Source organism: Carlito syrichta, unplaced genomic scaffold (assembly GCF_000164805.1).
Source record: "Carlito syrichta isolate Samal-C Ts95f unplaced genomic scaffold, Tarsius_syrichta-2.0.1 Scaffold312194, whole genome shotgun sequence".
NCBI classification, from domain to species: domain Eukaryota; kingdom Metazoa; phylum Chordata; class Mammalia; order Primates; family Tarsiidae; genus Carlito; species Carlito syrichta.
Window position 1 is genome coordinate 247,916 of NW_007256290.1, and position 8,659 is coordinate 256,574.

An 8,659-nucleotide genomic window follows, 5' to 3' on the forward strand; every position below is an offset into this window, starting at 1 on the left:
AAAATTACTCTGGGCAATTTTACGCCAACATGTCATTGTCACCATCCACCATGCAGCACCTGGCTCCTATAACAGAGGCTCCCGTTCTGGCTGGCTCAAGAATTTTTTCCAGCTTTTCAGGCCCATTTCCTAGTTGGTTTTCCTTCAACTCTTCTCCCAGAGACACCAGTCTGAGTCAGCACCCACCACATCCTGGCTGAAATAAGATGCTCTATCATGAGGATTTTCCCTTTGGGGACCTTTTGTCTATTAGGCCCTGCCCTGGGGCCCTTCCCTCTCCTGTCACTGACCAGTCCTTTTCTTCCTTTTCCCCAGCCAGGAAGTATGCTACAGGAACATGGTAGCCCACTGGCCATAGAGGAATTTCCTCAGACTGGCTCAGAAGGAACGGGGGAGCAGAGAGGAGAGAAAGAATCCAAGAACTGAGACAAAGTGTTCGAGGAACCCCAGGACCCTGGGAGAATAGGCATTGTGGGAGAATAGGTATCTTGGGCTCTGAGTCACTCTAGTCCTCTGGTCCATCCCAGGGATCAGAATCCTTCAGAACTTCAGGGTGGGAAGATACTGGTCCTTGAATGTCTTCTACTGTCCTCTCACAGAGTGGTTGACCAACACATGCTTGATTACCTCACACAATGGTGAGCCTGAGGCCCACTCTACCTTTGGGCAGTATTAGAAAGTTCTTTCTCATAATGAACCACTCTCTGGTTTTTGTTCTTTGCTCTCAAGACATGCAGAATCAATCCAGTTTCTGTTCCTGGAGTTTAGAGACCGCTATCATCTTCCATTTGAGTCTTCGCTCTCAGTTTAACATCTTCATGTCCTTCCTCTGGTCATGGGCACTCCTCACCATCCTGATTTCTCCCTCAGGACTCTCCAGTTTGTCCCTGCCCTTATCAAAATGGACCCCACACTCCCAACAGGGTCTGACTATCACAGAGTCAGAGGCTTATGAGCCCCCTCATTCTGGGTACTTAAACTCTCAGTGCAGCTCCAAGTCAAGCTAGTGCTTTTAGCAAGCAGTCACAGGGTTAACTCTTACCAATCCTGTGCCAACCAGAATCCCCTGTCTTCCCACACTAGTGTTATTCTACTTCCCACAAATCCTGCTCTTGTGCAGCTGATTATCTGAGAACCAAAGAACCAGACCCTTACTCTATACCTAGTCAATGGCATCTGGTCAAATCTGGCCCAACTATCTGGTCAGATTCCATCATCTAATATTCCTCTCAACCATGCTAGCGAATTATGAGAGTGTCACCTGTGTTCTCATCCAACACATCACTGGAAAAAAATGCCACCACCAGGGATTTCCTTCCAGGTTGACAATGACATATTAATTAATATTTGGACATCCTACCTGTGGGATAAATGCAGGACATATGCCTACACCCCTTCTCTGCTGATGACTGTTTCTCGACTGGGAGAATGGCTCCTGGCCAACACCTTCTTTGTCCAATTAAAATGTCCTTGAAGATATGCACATCTGCGAACTCAAGGCAGTTTCTAAGGGTAAACATCTTTGTTTCTGCTTCTTGACGTGTAATGCTGTTGCTGTGTCTTGCTTCCTTTCCCATGCTGGAGGTATATAATCTTTCCCCACGTCTATCAGGGTACAGAAGTCTTATACCAACCAGCTGTAGTAAACCCATGTCTTTATCAACCTGTTCCCTGGGTAATTTCTTCTGCATAGGTAAACATGACGCTTGTGCCCTGTCTGATCTGAGGCTGCTGTGATAAAATTGGCGTCACAAAGAGGGTAGTCTGAAGAACGCCCTGTCGAGTTGATAGGGGTAGAGATGTTGGGAGTGGGAGGTATGTCACTGGGGAAAATACTAGTATGTCACTGGGGGAAATACCAGTATATTGCTGAGGGAAATACCAGTATATCACTGGGAGAAACACCAGTATATTGCCGAGGGAAATACCAGGTTGGGCCACTGGTTCAATGTGGTTCAACATCAGTCAGCCTATTAGATGGCTGGGGACTACTGCATGAGTATAGGGATATCCTGAAAACACTGACTGGACTGCTGAAGTTTCTCCAGACAGTCAAGAAAAAGGGGAAATTTGAGGGGGGGAAAAGGAGTATAGGACAATCGCAGTGGCCATGCCACTGCCACTGTGATTGCCCTATATTTTTTAAACCAAACCAAAGTCCAAGGGCCTGGATTGTCCGTCAAGTTCTTGGATGTTATTTGGTCGGGTAAGACTAAAATGATGCCATTTGCTGTGATAGATAAAATCCAGGCCTATCCTAGGCCGACCACTGTGAAGCCTCCAAGAATTCTAGGGACTCTTGGGCTTTGGAAAGTGTTTATACCCCATTTGGCACAAATAGTCCAACCTTTGTACGAGCTTAATAAAAGGGGGTACAATGGGACTGGACCTCAGAGTGCTGGGCCTCTTTCAGTTTTGTAAAAGCAGCAGTAGGGGGAATGCAAGGATTGGGCATTCTAAATCCAGCACCATCCTGTGAGGTGGATGTGAATATCTCCCCAGAGGGCTATGACTGGGGGGCTTTGACAATAACAGGAAAAGACTCATCTCCCAATGGGGTTCTGGTCACAAACCTGGAAAAGGGCAGAAACTCACAACAGCACAATTAAACGACAGATGACTGCCATTTACCAGGTGCTGCTAGCTACTGAACCCATCACCAGACAGGCAGCTGTGATGATCAGGACAGCCCTGACAACCACCAGATAGATTCATGACCTCTCTGTGCAACCTTGCAGTTCCAGTGCTCAGACAACCACAGTAACCAAGTGGAGGGCTTGCCTGTAGCAACGCAGTAAGTTATCTACCAGTCCTATGAGTCATGAATTGCAGCAACTTTTGGACCCAGCCACATCTATAAACCCCAATGACGTACCTGGAGCACCAACTGTTTTGACACCTTCATCCATTAAGTAAGGGGTACTACTTGTGCCAGACGATGCCTGCCGAGGGCACCCCCCCCATTGGAGAGTTATCACATACCAGCCATCCACTGGATAGAGTAGTCAATGGGCTGAGCTACGAGCAGTATGGATAGTTATAGCCAAGAAAAAAAGCCCGGTAACCATCTGCACTGACAGTTGGACAGTGTTTAAGGATCTTACATTGTGGCCGTCACTATGAGAAAAGCAGGACTGACTGATAATGAATAAGCCCTTGTGGGGACAAGACATGTGGCAGGACATCTATGAACAAAGCCAACACACGTCAGTGACCATTTACCACGGGTCAGGGTATAAACCTTTTAGCCAGTCCAGGAAATGATAAATCTGATGCTCTACCTCATGTGAGGTGGTTAGGAAAAGCTCTAGCAAGACCGGGCGCGGTGGCTGTAATCCCAGCACTTTGGGAGGGTGAGGCAAGAGGATTGCCTGAGTCCAGGGGTTTGAGATCAGTCTGGACAACTTGGCGAGACCTCATCTCTACAATAAATCAATAAATAAATTAGTTGGGCTTGGTAACGCATGCCTGTAGTTCCAGTTATTTGGAAGGCTGAGGTGGAAGGATCGCCTGAGCCCAGCGGGTTGAGGCTGCTTTGGCTGTGAGAGTGCCGCTCAACTCCAGCCTGGATGACAGAGCGAGACTCCTACTCAAAAAAAGAAAAGAAAAAGAAAAAGCTCCAGCAGAGGACATGGCCATGTGGCTACACAAGAAAATGAAACACACTGGACAAAGGACACAATGGGAAGCAGCAAATGTTTGGGGACGGTCATTCGGGTGTGCAGCCTAAAGGATGCCCTACGCATTGAGTGGCACTTGCTACAGTGGTGCCATGTGTCTGGCAGATACCCTCCTCACTCTGAAAGAGCACCATTGGGCCAGACGGTTCTCACTGTTGGACACCTTGATGCAGCCATGGACCACCGCCATAAGACTCCAAATTAAAACCACTGAAACCTCTTTAAGGCCCCAATGGAGTTATGAGAATTATTTGTTGCCAGCCCCACTAAGCATAGTACCTGGGGTTAATATCCTCCATTGTCTGTGGAAGATACAAACTGAACCATGCTGGTGCTCCCTGTTGTCTCCAGGGGGAGGGGGTAGAGAAAACAGATCGGAGATATTCCCCTGTCATGGGTCAGTACACCAACACAGCACATAACAGTTCAGTATGTAAATCACATGGATCAGACTATATTTCCCTAACTTTCACAGTACTGGACAGAAGGGCTCCCGTAACTATTAGAGTCTGGTATACAAAACCCAGGAGGCCCCTGTAAATGTGACTATCCTGTCTCAGAACAAAACTGTTGCATGTGTACTGTCTGACAAACATAACTTGCCTCCGTTGGTACCTGTTAAACATCTCTCTTATCACCCTTAGTCTGGTTACAGGAAACGCCTACCTACAATGGACAGTGACTTCGGCACAAGTTCACAATCAATCAGCCTACTTGTACTCAAAATTCCCTGTATCTGCTGTGCCCAGCCTACCATGACATGCTAACAGCTGCACAGAGAGGAATCTGTGCCTTGATAAAGCAGAATGCTGTGTTTCTATTCCTGATTTTTCCCACAATGTAACTACTGCCTTCACTGTTATGCATACCGAAGTCAAAGCCATCCGTGCCATGGTTTAGGATTCCTTGTCTGATGGGTTTTCCTCTCTTAGCTCCATGTGGGAGACAATTATAATCAATGTTGTTACAATCATAGGTATTTTGCTCTTTGGTCCCTATGGACTGTATTGGATTTGTAGGATTTGGATACAGTATGTAACCCATTGCTCCACTCCAGGGACCATTCAGAAGACAAATATAACCAGCAAATTGTAAGGGTAGAGGGGTCAAATGTAGGGGTGGGATGTGAGGTAAATGCAGAACATATGCCCCGCTCCCCTTCCCCTGCTGATGATGGTTTCTCGACAGAGAGAATGGCCCCTGGCCAAGGCCCTCCTATGGCCAATTGAAATGCCCTTGAAGATATACACATCTGCAAACTCAAGGCAGTTTCTGAGGGTAAACATTTTTGTTTCTGCTTCTTGGCATGTAACAGCTATTGCTGTGTCTTGCTCCCTCTCCCATGCTGAGGGTATACAATCTCTTCCCACATTTACCGGAGTGTGGAAAGCCTTATACAGACCAGCCACCATCAGTTCCCTCCTGGAATAATAAAACCTGTCCTCCGGGTGATTTCTTCAAAATAGGTAAACATTATGTGAGTGCCGTGATTTGGGGATACCGTGATACACTAACTGGTTACAACCATGTCTACTATTCTATCATCCCACCCAGTTCACCATTTTGCTGCTCGACATATCCTGAGATAGGGCGGATGGGTGCAAAAGCACCAAGATAATCACTTGGAAACCTGGTTTCCCTCCCTGGCTTCCCCTCCAATGTCTCTGCCTTCACTCAGTATCTCTGAGCTGCTGGGGATCCGTCAAGCCCTCTCCCTTCTGACGTCTGTTCTGTGGTGGTCAGAGTCAGCAAGAATCAGGAAGCTGGGGGCAGAGGGTCGCTGTTGCAAGAGATAAGAAGTGTGCACTTCTGCCTGTGCTGTGGGGAAGTTTCGACCCTGCCCTTACTGTTATGCAGCAGGGACCTGCTCTGCCCTTCCCCACTCATTTCCTGGACCACAGCTCATGCCAGGACTCAGAATTACCAACATTTGATTTCCCCTCATGTCCTGGGGTGCCCTTCCCCCACCCCAGTCCAAATGTCTACTGATCACTTGATAACGTGCTGAGCTACAGTGCCAAGAAGTTCCAGACCATCAGGGCCGAGTTGCCTCCCTTTGCTGGCTCCTTTTGTGTGAAGCCAGAGTCCAGCACCCCCACCCCACTCCCCAGAGGCCTGTGGGTGCTTCCTCCCTCACTCTTCCCATACTCCCTGCCTTGGCCGCCTCCAGCTGAGCTTGCTGGGCAAGGGGAGGCTAGAGGGAAAGTGAGCAAGTGTGTGTCTTCTGGAATCAGACAGCCAGAGCAGAAGGTCAAGCTCTACCGCTTCCAACCATGTGGCCTTGGGCAGAGTTTCAGTTTCTTGTCATCAGGGCCATAAAGCACGCCATCATTATATCTCATTAATTATGGCTCCAAGAGCACAGGAGTTCTCTTCCCCTCTTGATCGTCCATTTCTTCCTTTGCCACCCTTCCCACCACTGAGGCTTCTCCGGCCTGCACCCTCAGCCCTGCCCTCACCACGCTCTACCAAAGCTTGTTTGTGGGCTCCCTCACCTCTCCCTCCCCGGGAGCACACATTCTCTGTTAGGGTGTAATTACCAACCGTGTACACCTGATACCCACGCTGACCTCTTCTGCCTTGACCTCTAAGCCTCTCTCCAGCCAAGTGTTTCTTGCTGCCTCAGGACATCTCCACATCAAACTGGACTGTGTTAGAGGTAGACTTTTCTCTTCTCATGCAACCTTCCCTCCTCCCACCCATATCCCAAGAATTCTATGGACACCACAAATTCTCAAGTCTCTCAGTTTGAGACAACCTGCGAGTCTACCACCAAACTGCCTTTGTCTCTGAATCTCAGTCCCACCTGCAATCAAGTCCTGCCCAGTGTTCCTCAGAAATACTCCTTCTCTCTTTCCATCCTCAACGTCCACCTCTCCAAGGCCACAGGAATGTAGATCTGGATTCCAGGTTCTGCCTAACTATCTCTGAGAAGAGGATTTTCTAACCCCGTTCTCCACATTTTACCTCCAATCTTTTTGTTTCCAGTCCCACACTAAACTTCTTACCCACTCCTGTGATTGGGAGAGTTTTAAAATAGGAGGATCAGGGCCAGGCACTGAGAGGATTGCCTGGGCTCAGGGGTTCAAGACCAACCTGAGCAACATGGCGAGACTGTGTCTCTATAATAAATCAAAAAATTAGCTGGGCATGTTGGTACATGGCTGTAGTTCCAGCTACTTGAAAGGCTGAGGAAGAAAGGTCACCTGAGCCCAGCATGTCGAGGCTGCAGTGGCCGTGAGCTTGCTTGCCACTGTACTCTAGCCTGGGCAACAGATTGAGACTCCGACTCAAAAAAAAAAAAAATAGGAGGGTCAGAGCTGTACACTTATGGTTTGTGCACTTACAGAATATATGGTATGCTTCACTGATAAACTCTACAGAAAGAATAAAAGAAGCATCAGGAACCAAGCGCAGTAGCTCATGCCTGTAATCCCAGCACTTTGGGAGATTGAGACAAGAAGATTGCCTGAGCCCAGAAGTTCAAGGCCAGCCTGGGCAACTTGGCAAGACCTCATCTCTACTGTAAACCAAAATATTAGCCAGGTATGGTGGGAGGTGCCTGTGGTTCCAGTACTTGGAAGGCTGAGGTGGAAAGATTGCCTGAACCCAGTAGGTTGAGGCTGCAGTGGCCATGAGCATGCCACTGCACTCCAGCCTGGATGACAGTGAGACTCTGACTAAAAAAAAAGTATCAGGAGTTTACGAAAGAAAGTGTAAGCCATTACATATCACCAGATCTAGAACAAGTTCCTCTTAATCTGAGTCTGGGTGAGGTGCCCCTTCTGTTGACCTCCACGGGCCCTTGTCCTATTCCAGCTTACATGTCTCACCCACGAGATCCCTTCTGTCCAATACTAGCCACTAGCCCCAATAAGCTATTTAAATTAATTAAAATTAAACAAAATTTAAAATTCAGTTCCTCAATTGCACTAGCCACATTTCAATTGCTCAGTAATCCCATGAGGCTAGTGGTGATTATTGGACAGAACAGATACTGACTATTTCCACTGCCACAGAAAGTTCTGTTGGATAGTACTGCACCAGATCATAAGCTCTGGAAGGCAGAGACCTGTCTTTCTGGTCCAGCACTGGATCCCTGGCACCCAGTGCACTGTGAAGCCCAGCACTGATGTTAAGTATCAAGTGATTCAGTGGATGTACACACCACAACATGCTGTGCATGACTGGGTGATAGCTCCAGTACCTGCCTCCCACGTGCTCCCCCTGCCTCCAGATCAGGGCTTCTAGCCAAGCTATGCCTGGGGCCCTGACCTAGAGCTCATGGTCCCTTTCCTCCCTCCAAACCATTTCTTGTCTGTGACTGGTTCTGGGTCTTGGAGGGCATTGTAAGTAAGTGTGGGTGCATGTGAGTATATATGTCAGGAGCAGGAGTGAGAATGAATTGGCAGGGGTGAAGAGACGCCAGAGTTCCAGGTCTCAAGAAGCTCAAGTTCAGACTGGCATTGTCACTCCCACCTGTGTATGGACAGACCCCCAGGCTTTGGTTTGAATTCTGGCTGTTTCCTCCTAGATGTATGACTTTGGGCAAGATACTTAGCTTCTGCGGACCCACTGCATGCATTGTTGCTTCACTGTCTGGGCTCTGTCGATACTCAACTATTGCTTCTTCCTTTCCTACACAGAAGGCTTCTTCTTGACGCCTCATTCAGATTGTGGCTCTCACAAACTGCGAGGTTCCCACTTCTCCCACACAGGAGGCCAAATATAACTCCTGACAGCTCCTTTTGCCTTCAAGCAAGAGGCTTATCATCAGTTCCACTACTCTTATCTCCTGAGGCACCTGGCTCAGCTTCTCTCTGCCAGCCAACTAAGTTTGTTTGGCTTTCTCTCCCCCAACTTCACGTCATATCACATGCCTGAGATGCCCTTACTGCCTTCTCCTTCCAAAACCCAGACCCTGCCTTCTCTGATGCAGATTTTTCATGAGGCGCACTTCCTCTTTTTTTTTTTTTTTT